Raw genomic sequence first — 8,794 nt, forward strand, 5'->3', positions numbered from 1 at the left:
GGCTTAAAGCAACACATGATGAGGCACAGTGGAGAGAAACCTTTCAGCTGTTCTGTCTGTGAATCAACCTTTGCAAGCAAAAATGGCTTTAAGCAACACATGATAACGCACAGTGGAGAGAAACCTTTCCGCTGTACTGTCTGTGAAGCATCTTTTGCAAGGAAACGTAGTTTTAAGCAACACATGATGAGGCACACTGAAGAGAAACTTTTCAGCTGTTCTGTCTGTGAAGCAACTTTTGCAAGCAAAAGTGACTTAAAGCAACACATGATAAGGCACAATGCAGAGAAACCTTTCAGCTGTTCTGTCTGTGAAGCAGCATTTGCAAGCAAAAGTGGCTTAAAGCGGCACATGAAAAGTCACCGTGGAAAGAAATCTTTCAGCTGTTCTGACTGTTGTTGTGTTCTGCTGTTGAAACTGAAGTAATGGTTATTACATAGAAAGTAGGCCTGTCACGATAACAAATTTTGCTGGGTGATTAATTGTCTCAGAAATTCTTGCTATAAACGATAAAACTGATTGAAATTTGACAATAATCAGTAATTGTCAAATTTAAGAAGAAATGTTTAATTTGTTTTGCATGTAGTATCATTTTTCGACCACCGGGTGGCCGTATTAAGACTGTTTGAATCGAAGGAGTTAACAAGTAAGGGAGCAAGCGGTGTGTCTCTTTAAGAAAAATGGGGGGGAGGCCCCTTGACATGACATGGGCTGTCTCTCTTCATTTCTCAAAATGGCGGACGATCTGTGTTGATTGAGCTCTTTAGCATAGCCTTTTTCACACAAAGCTTTTAATAAAAACATCAGTAAACAAGTTCTCAGCTTCTTTTTGCAGAGAAAAACTTTTTACATAAAGGCATGAGTTTCAACCATGAATTGTTGGAGTTTCGAAAAGACGGAGGTTTTTTTCCCCGAGGTCGGCCTGTTAGCTTAGCTCGTAGCTTAGCTTCTCAGCTTATCTGCTTTTAGCGATCCAATAACACTATTTTTGATGGTTAAAATGGATTTTAAAGAGAAAGAGAGGGGTCAGTGAAGAGCACCGGAGTTGAGCTTTTTGTCATCCAGTTTCTTCAGTAGAAAGAAAGAGATACGAAGAAACGATAAAGCGAATGAAATGAGGTAGATAATTTTCATTTATCATGCAATTAATGGGGGCACCTCGCACAGTCACTGCTGGACATGGGCACCAGCGACCCCCGTGACCCAAAATGGAATAAGCAGGTAAAGATAATGGATGGATGCAATTAATGGAGTTATTGTTTATTGCGACAGGCCCAATAGAAAGGGCACTGGATGGCAGTCTAAGACTGTATGTTTAAAATATGCTGTACAGAGAGGAATGGAAGGAAGTGGAAAGTAAAAGTAAACGGAACTGAAGCTGGTCTACGTGTTTGCTTATTTTTCCTTTATCTCAATCTTGCAATCCGCGGTTCTACTTCATGGCCTGGGTATGGAGGGTCAACGGCTTTACTAAACCCTGCCGAACACTGAATACACGTTTTGCTGCTGCTATTGCTGCTCTTAAAGAACATTTTGTGCCAAAATTGAAAGTCATTGCTGAACGTCACAAGTTTCGACAAAGAGCACAGAGACCAGATGAGACGGTAAACCAATTCTTAGTTTCTCTACGCGAGTTAGCTGCTGCATGTGATTACGTGTAACTGATCGAGCGTGTTGCTAACACTCGCATAAGAGACCGATTATTACTTGAACTGGACCTAACACTTGCTAAAGCTACTACATTGGCGTTGCAAATTGAAAGTGGAATGAGGGATGCTAATGTTCTCGTTGATGCTTAAAGCCCTGCGTGCTGCATCTTCCTCTTCAGCTGGTGGTCATGGTTTCCATCGCCAGCTTCCCGCGTACCCGGACCAGGTAAACAATGGGAGTTGTCGGTGCACCGACCGACCCGGAGGGGCTGTTATTGAAAACCTCCGGCCATTAGCTCGCGCAAACTCCACCGCTGCTGGCTCCACTTTGAACAGTATCCGGATGTGTTTGGTCAACGCAAGATCTGTTACCAACAAAACTTTTATCCTCAGGGACTACTTTCAAGAGCAGGATTTGAACTTTTTCTGCATCACAGAGACATGGATGTCTCCGGGTGAGTCCAGCGCCTTGACGGAATTATTGCCACCGAACTGTCGGTATTTTAACGCCCCGCGGCCATCAGGCCAGCGCGGTGGTGGATTATTAACAATATTCAAATCAACTTTTGACTGTAAACAACTGCCCATCCCAGTTTCCCACGCCAGCTTTGAACTGAGCGTCTTTGAACTGAGCGTCTTTGAACTCAGCCATTCGCCTCCGACGTTATGTGCACTCATTTACTGCACACCTTGGTCTAAGGATTTCATAAATGAGTTTTCTGACTTCTTGGCTGAATTCACACCAAAATATGAGCATGTTTTCATTATTGGGGACCTTAATTTGCATGTGTGCTGTCAGGAGAAGCCCTTGGTTAAGGACTTTTTAGATGTATTGGACTCATTTAATCTAACGCAGCATGTAAATGGTCCCACCCAAGAGCGCGGACATACACTGGACCTTGTTTTAACACGTGATGTGACTGTTAGTAATCTTGTTATTGGTGATAATGTTTTTTCAGACCGCATGCCGGTCCAATTTGAGTTCACTCTCCCCCATCTAACTCCTAAGTCGTGCTTTCCTGCACGTCGTAGCCGGACCATTAACCATCTCACTGCCACACGTTTCACAGATGTTTATAACTCTGGAATGATAATTCAGCCCCCGGTGTTTCTCACCACCACTGAGGAGCTGACATCCCAGTTCAACTCTGTCTGCTTAAAGACGCTAGATCATGTTGTGCCTGTTAAAACCAAAAAAACAAAACTCAGAGCAGAACCTTGGCTGAGTGACGTCACCAAGGCCGTTAGGCAGCAATGTAGGAGGGCAGAGCGCAAGTGGAGGAAAGACAGGCTGCAGGTCTCTTTTCAAATACTTAAAGAGAGTTGGCGCCATTATCAGAAAGCAGTGAAAGCTGTTAAATCCAAATACTTCACTGATATAATTACCTCAAACTCTCGCAACCCACGTCTTCTTCTCTACCCTAAACTCTGTTCTCCACCTTACTGAACCATAACCTCTGGAAGCCTCGACTGAGCTGTGCGACAACTTCCTAAATTTATTTTTGGAAAAAATTGCAACCACCCGGGCTCTCATTTCCCCTCCAACTCATGACCCATCCATCCCACCTCAATCTGTAGCTTCATTTGACCATTTTGAACCCATCACTATCTTCTCTAGAGCAGGTCATGTGCAGCTTGAAACCTTCTGGTTCCCCCTTTGATGTGGTCCCCCCTCAACTACTAAAGGAGGCTTTTCCTACTCTAGGTCCGTCCATTCTTGATATAGTAAACAGTAGTTTATCCACTGGCGTAGTGCCAAAACCCTTTAAAACATGCTGCTGTCCAGCCTCTCCTGAAAGAAAAAACCTTGACCCCTCAGTCGTGTCCAACTTCCGGCCTGTCTCCAAACTCCCATTTGTTTCTAAAATACTGGAGAAAATAGTCGAGTCCCAGTTGAAGTGCTTCCTGAAGGATCACGCCATCTTAGAGCTATTCCAATCTGGCTTTAAACCTCTCCACAGCACTGAAACTGCCCTACTGAAGGTTTTTAATGACATTTTCATATCTACAGATACCGGTGATTCTGTGCTGCTTGTCCTATTGGACCTCACAGCCGCCTTTGACACCATCGACCATGAGATCCTCATTGCTAGGTTGGAGCAGTGGGTGGGCATCACAGGGTCAGCCCTCAATTGCTTCAGATCTTACCTCACTGACAGATCCTTTAGTGTCTCCATCAAGGATTTTAGTTCTGCAGTAGCAGAGCTTAAATGGGGGGTTCCGCAGGGGTCCATCCTGGGTCCCCTCCTATTCTCTTTATACCTGCTGCCACTTGGTGCTATTTTCCGGAAACACAACATATTCTTCAATTTCTACACTGATGACTGTCAAATTTACTTCCCCCTAAGACACAATGGTACATACTCTATTCAACCTCTGCTCGACTGCCTGGCTGACATCAGGGACTGGATGGCTTTAAATTTCTTAAGTTTCAATGAAAAGAAGTCTGAAGTCATGATATTCCCTCCCAACGACACAATCACAAACCGCTGCATCGACCTCTCTACTCTAACCCGGTCAGAAAAACAAAGGGTCACTAATCTGGGCATGATAATGGACCCTTCCCTGAAACTTAACAATCATGTAAACATGATTGTTTAATCATGTTTCTTCCAACTGAGGCAGCTGTCTAAACTGAAGCCCATATTGTCCAAAAATAACCTGGAGACAGTAATACATGCATTCATTAGATCTAGGCTTGATTACTGCAATTCGCTCCTGTTTGGTATCAGTCAGACCTCCATTGAACGACTACAACTGGTCCAGAATGCAGCAGCCCGATTTGTAGCCAGTACAGGCAAAAGAGAGCACATTACACCAGTTTTGGCCTCCCTGCACTGGTTACCGGTTCACCTTCGAATCCAGTTCAAAATACTACTGTACGTCTACAAATCGCTGAACAGTGTAGCGCCCCTCCCCCCCCTCTGATCTGCTACAGCCGTATGTCCCACCACGCCCCCTGATGTCAGCTGACTAGTTGCTCCTCACAGTTCCAGGAACTCGTCTTAAGCTCAGAGGTGACAGGGCCTTCTCTGTAGCAGGACCAAGATTTTGGAACGAGTTACCTCTGCTTGTCAGACAGGCCCCCTCCCTCTCGGTTTTCAAGTCCCGTTTAAAAACCCACTACTATTCAGTAGCATTCAACACCAGATGATCTGTGTTTTTAACCTGTATGCTCTACACTGGTTTGTCGTCATTATCTGCATCGTTTTTATGTCTATATTCTGATTTACTTCATTTTGTATATTGCTTTGTGTGTTACCTGTTGTTCTGTCTGTACAGCACTTTGGTTGGCCTTGTCGCTGTTCTAAGTGCTCTATAAATAAAATGGTATGGTATGGTATGGTATGGTATGATGCTGCTGCTGGCAATTCTGCTCTGGTGAGGGCCATAGAGAAACAATCAAAGCCAAGCCGTGGCTGGGACACTTAAGAAGAAGCTGCCACTGAATCCTGCTCCTGCCACGGCTCAAGCTGCTGGTAAATATTCCTGCTTTCATTGTGGATCTTCTAACCACCTTGCTAACAAACCTTCATGCCCTGCTGTTAAAGTGACCTGCAACAAGTGTGGTACAGTGGGACATTTTTCACGAGTATGCCATTCAACTCAAAAGGAGGTACGTGAAGTTGTCATTAATGAGCCCACAGTTCTTTACATGAACAACAAGACAAGATCCTCTGCACAGTTCAAGTGACTGCTAGTGGAAAATGTAAAGATGTTGAGCTGATTGTAGATACAGGCTCATCTGTTTCCATTATACCAGAGAACATTTACAGCACTTTCTTCTCAGAATGTGCCCTAACTGAACCTACATTTGCTCTTGTTACCTATGCAAAAGAGAAAATTGCTCTAAAAGGGTGCTTAAAAAGGCAGCACGGTGGCGCAATTGGTAGAGCTGCTGCCTCTCAGCAAGCAAGTCCCTGGTTCAAATCCCGGTCCGGGAGCCTTTCTGGGTGGAGTTTGCATGTTCTCTCCGTGCATGCGTGGGTTTTCTCTGGGTACTCCGATTTCCTCCCACAGACCAAAAAAAAACATGCATGTTAGGCTGATTGGTAACTCTAAATTGTCCCTAGGTGTGAGTGAGAGAGTGAATGGTTGTTTGTCTCTATGTGGCCCTGTGATGGACTTGTGACCCGTCCAGGGTGTATCCCACCTCTCGCACTATGATTGCTGGACATGGGCACCGACGACCCCCGTGACCCAAAATGGAAGAAACGGGTAAAAGATAATGGATGGATGGATGGATGGGTGCTTAAAAACTACTATTTTTCGCGATAATCATTCTACTGTAGGTACTCTAGTTGTGGTTGAGTCAGGTGCTGCTCTCCTTGGCTTAGATTTATTTTCAATTCAATTCAGTTTATTTATATAGCGCCAAATCACAACAAAGTAGTCTCAGGGCACTTTACAGAAACATTCACATACAAAAGCCAATTAGTAAAGTTCTCTATCTAAGGAATCCAGCAGACAAGCTGAATCTTGGCTTCGTTGCAGTCTCCCATCCTGAGCAAGCACAGTAGCAACAGTGAAAAGGAAAAACTCTTTTTTAAAAGGAAGAAACCTCCAGCAGAACCAGGCTCAGGACAAGTGGCCATCTGCTTTGACCGGCTAGTTGAGAGGACAGGAAGGAGAGACAGACCAACATAGAATGGTAGGTCCAGATATAGGTGCAGGTGTCTCTGAAAGACAAAAAAACACATGTTAAGGATAGAAAAAATACAAAGCAGGTTGAGCAGAGTAAGTAAAGACAGTAGCAGAGTGAAAAGTGTGGTCAGTTTGTCCTCCAGCAGTCTAAGCCTATAGCAGCATAACTAAGGGACAGCTCAGGAAACCCAAGTCAACTTTAACTATAGGATTTAGAAAAAGGGAAAGTCTTAAGCCTAGTTTTAAAACTGGATAATGTGTCAGCCTCACGGACAGAGAATGGAAGTTGGTTCCACAAGAGAGGAGCCTGATAACTGAAAGATCTGCCTTCCATTCTGTTTTTGTAAATTCTAGGAACCACAAGTAAAACTGCAGCCTGACAGCGAAGTGCTCTGTTGGGAAAATATGGAACAATAAAATCTGTAATATAAGATGGAGCCAGGTTGTTGGGAGCTTTGTAGGTTAGAAGTAAGATTTTGAATTATATTCTGGATTTGACAGGGAGCCAATGGAGAGAAACTAAAACTGGAGATATGATCTCTCCTACTAACTCCAGTTAAGACTCTGGCAGCAGCATTTTGGACGAAGACGTTTTAAAGAAGTATTTGGACACCCAGATAATAAACCATTGCAATAGTCCAGTCTAGACGTGACAAATGCATGGACCAATTTTTCAGGCGTTACATATGAAACTTGAAGGACGAAATGTTTTTTACTACTATTACTCCTACGTCTATTGTTAAACCTGCTGTGCCCAAGACAGTTTTATCTGCTAAATTTCATTTCATGGACATTGTCTAAGATAAAGTATCTACATATTCTTAATAGATAAATAAACTATTCTGCACTTTAATTTTCATTTGTCTAAATTATATTTACAAAACATGCATATTGGTAATAATAATAAAAATGATTGCTCCACGTCTCTTTTGGTTCTGCAATGCTAGAAAGGACAAGATTGGGAACTAGCACATGGCAATCTGTTTCTGTTAAACAAAAGGAACAGTTGAGTAATATTGAGACAGACGAAACTAAATAAGTCTTTTGGATAAAAGATGAAACGTTTCAACAAAGAATAATCCATCCAGAAGACCTGACACAATCTTGTTAGATGTATCTGCCTGGATTATTGAGCATGCATCAGAACAAAAGTTAATCAAAATTGATTCGGCCCTCTTTGTATTTGCTTCCTATGAGCCAGTATTTCTTGTAAAATGTTAAAGTTATATTGAGCAAAAAAGCTTTTTTCTTTTTAACTTTGAGTTTTCACACATTTTCTGTCATCTTTGAATCTAATCATATAGAAAAATGGTTAAACCCCTAGAACACCAACTAGTAATCATAACACAGGGTAGATAGATCAACTGAATGATACATTTCTCAAATTCTTCAATATTTTCTAATTGTTTCTACTTAAGTTTAGCTCCATATCTTTTATGTCCTGGCAAAAAACAATGCAGACATGTTCCTGTTTTTAGTATTCTAAACCGCCTTACAATCAAGCTGTTTTTTTTCTCGCTACTTTTCCTTTCAATTATCCTTTTAATTACCATTTTATTTTCATTTGGAGAGTGGTGGCGCAGAGGTTAGAAGATGGGCCTGTGATCGAAAAGTTGCAGGTTCAACTCCCGGTATACCGTCAACATGAAAATGTGGGTGGAAAAGGTGGAACACCCACACCTCCCTCCACCCTCATTCGCCCCACTCTGGGCCCCTGCGCAAGGCCTTAACCCCCACCATCTGCTCCCTAAACAGGTCTCTCTTGAAAATGAGTTCTCGTGGCTCAATGAGACTACCTGTATAAATAAAGGGTAAATGAAAAAAAAAAAATTGTTAAAAAAAATTAATACATTTGTAAGCATCCTTTATGATTGTCTATTGTTGTCTACTGTTGTCATGGTTCTTTGTTAAAATTCAGGTCTCTTGTAAATGAGTCCCTGAGGCTCAATGGGATTAACCTGTAGAAATAAAGTTTGAATGAATGTTACAACCACCAAACGTTTTGTGTTTTATAAATTCTAACAGTTTGTATATTCATAACTTACATATTAAAACAGTAAAAACTATACAAATAAAATTATGAGAGATAAACAAATTGTGAAAAGTCAAGAAGTGAAAATAAAATTTGAGAAAACAAGTTGTCAGCTCTTATTTTGAAAGCAGATAGATCCATCATCGGCCCGGAAGTGATTCTCGAAGTAACTTTTTTGAACAGCGTTATTTGTTTTACTGTATGTATTCTCCATTTAAAGCCAATCCTAAATGTTTCTTGTATGCGTGTTTTGCGGTAGTTGTGTTGATATGGTCACTGAATATTTTTATTTTGTTCAGCAACAAAATTCGTGAATGTTAGCTTAGCATGATAGCTGGAAGCTAGCAGCTAAGTCATGACATGGACTCTCACGTTGATGGTATTTATGCTGCATCTCTATGGTATTATTATGAGTAACATTGATTTTCATTCACCTTTGTTCAGGTTTTGATTAACTTAACGGGTCGTG

Source organism: Nematolebias whitei, chromosome 19 (genome assembly GCF_014905685.2).
Source record: "Nematolebias whitei isolate Nwh7 chromosome 19, NemWhi1, whole genome shotgun sequence".
Taxonomy (NCBI): domain Eukaryota; kingdom Metazoa; phylum Chordata; class Actinopteri; order Cyprinodontiformes; family Rivulidae; genus Nematolebias; species Nematolebias whitei.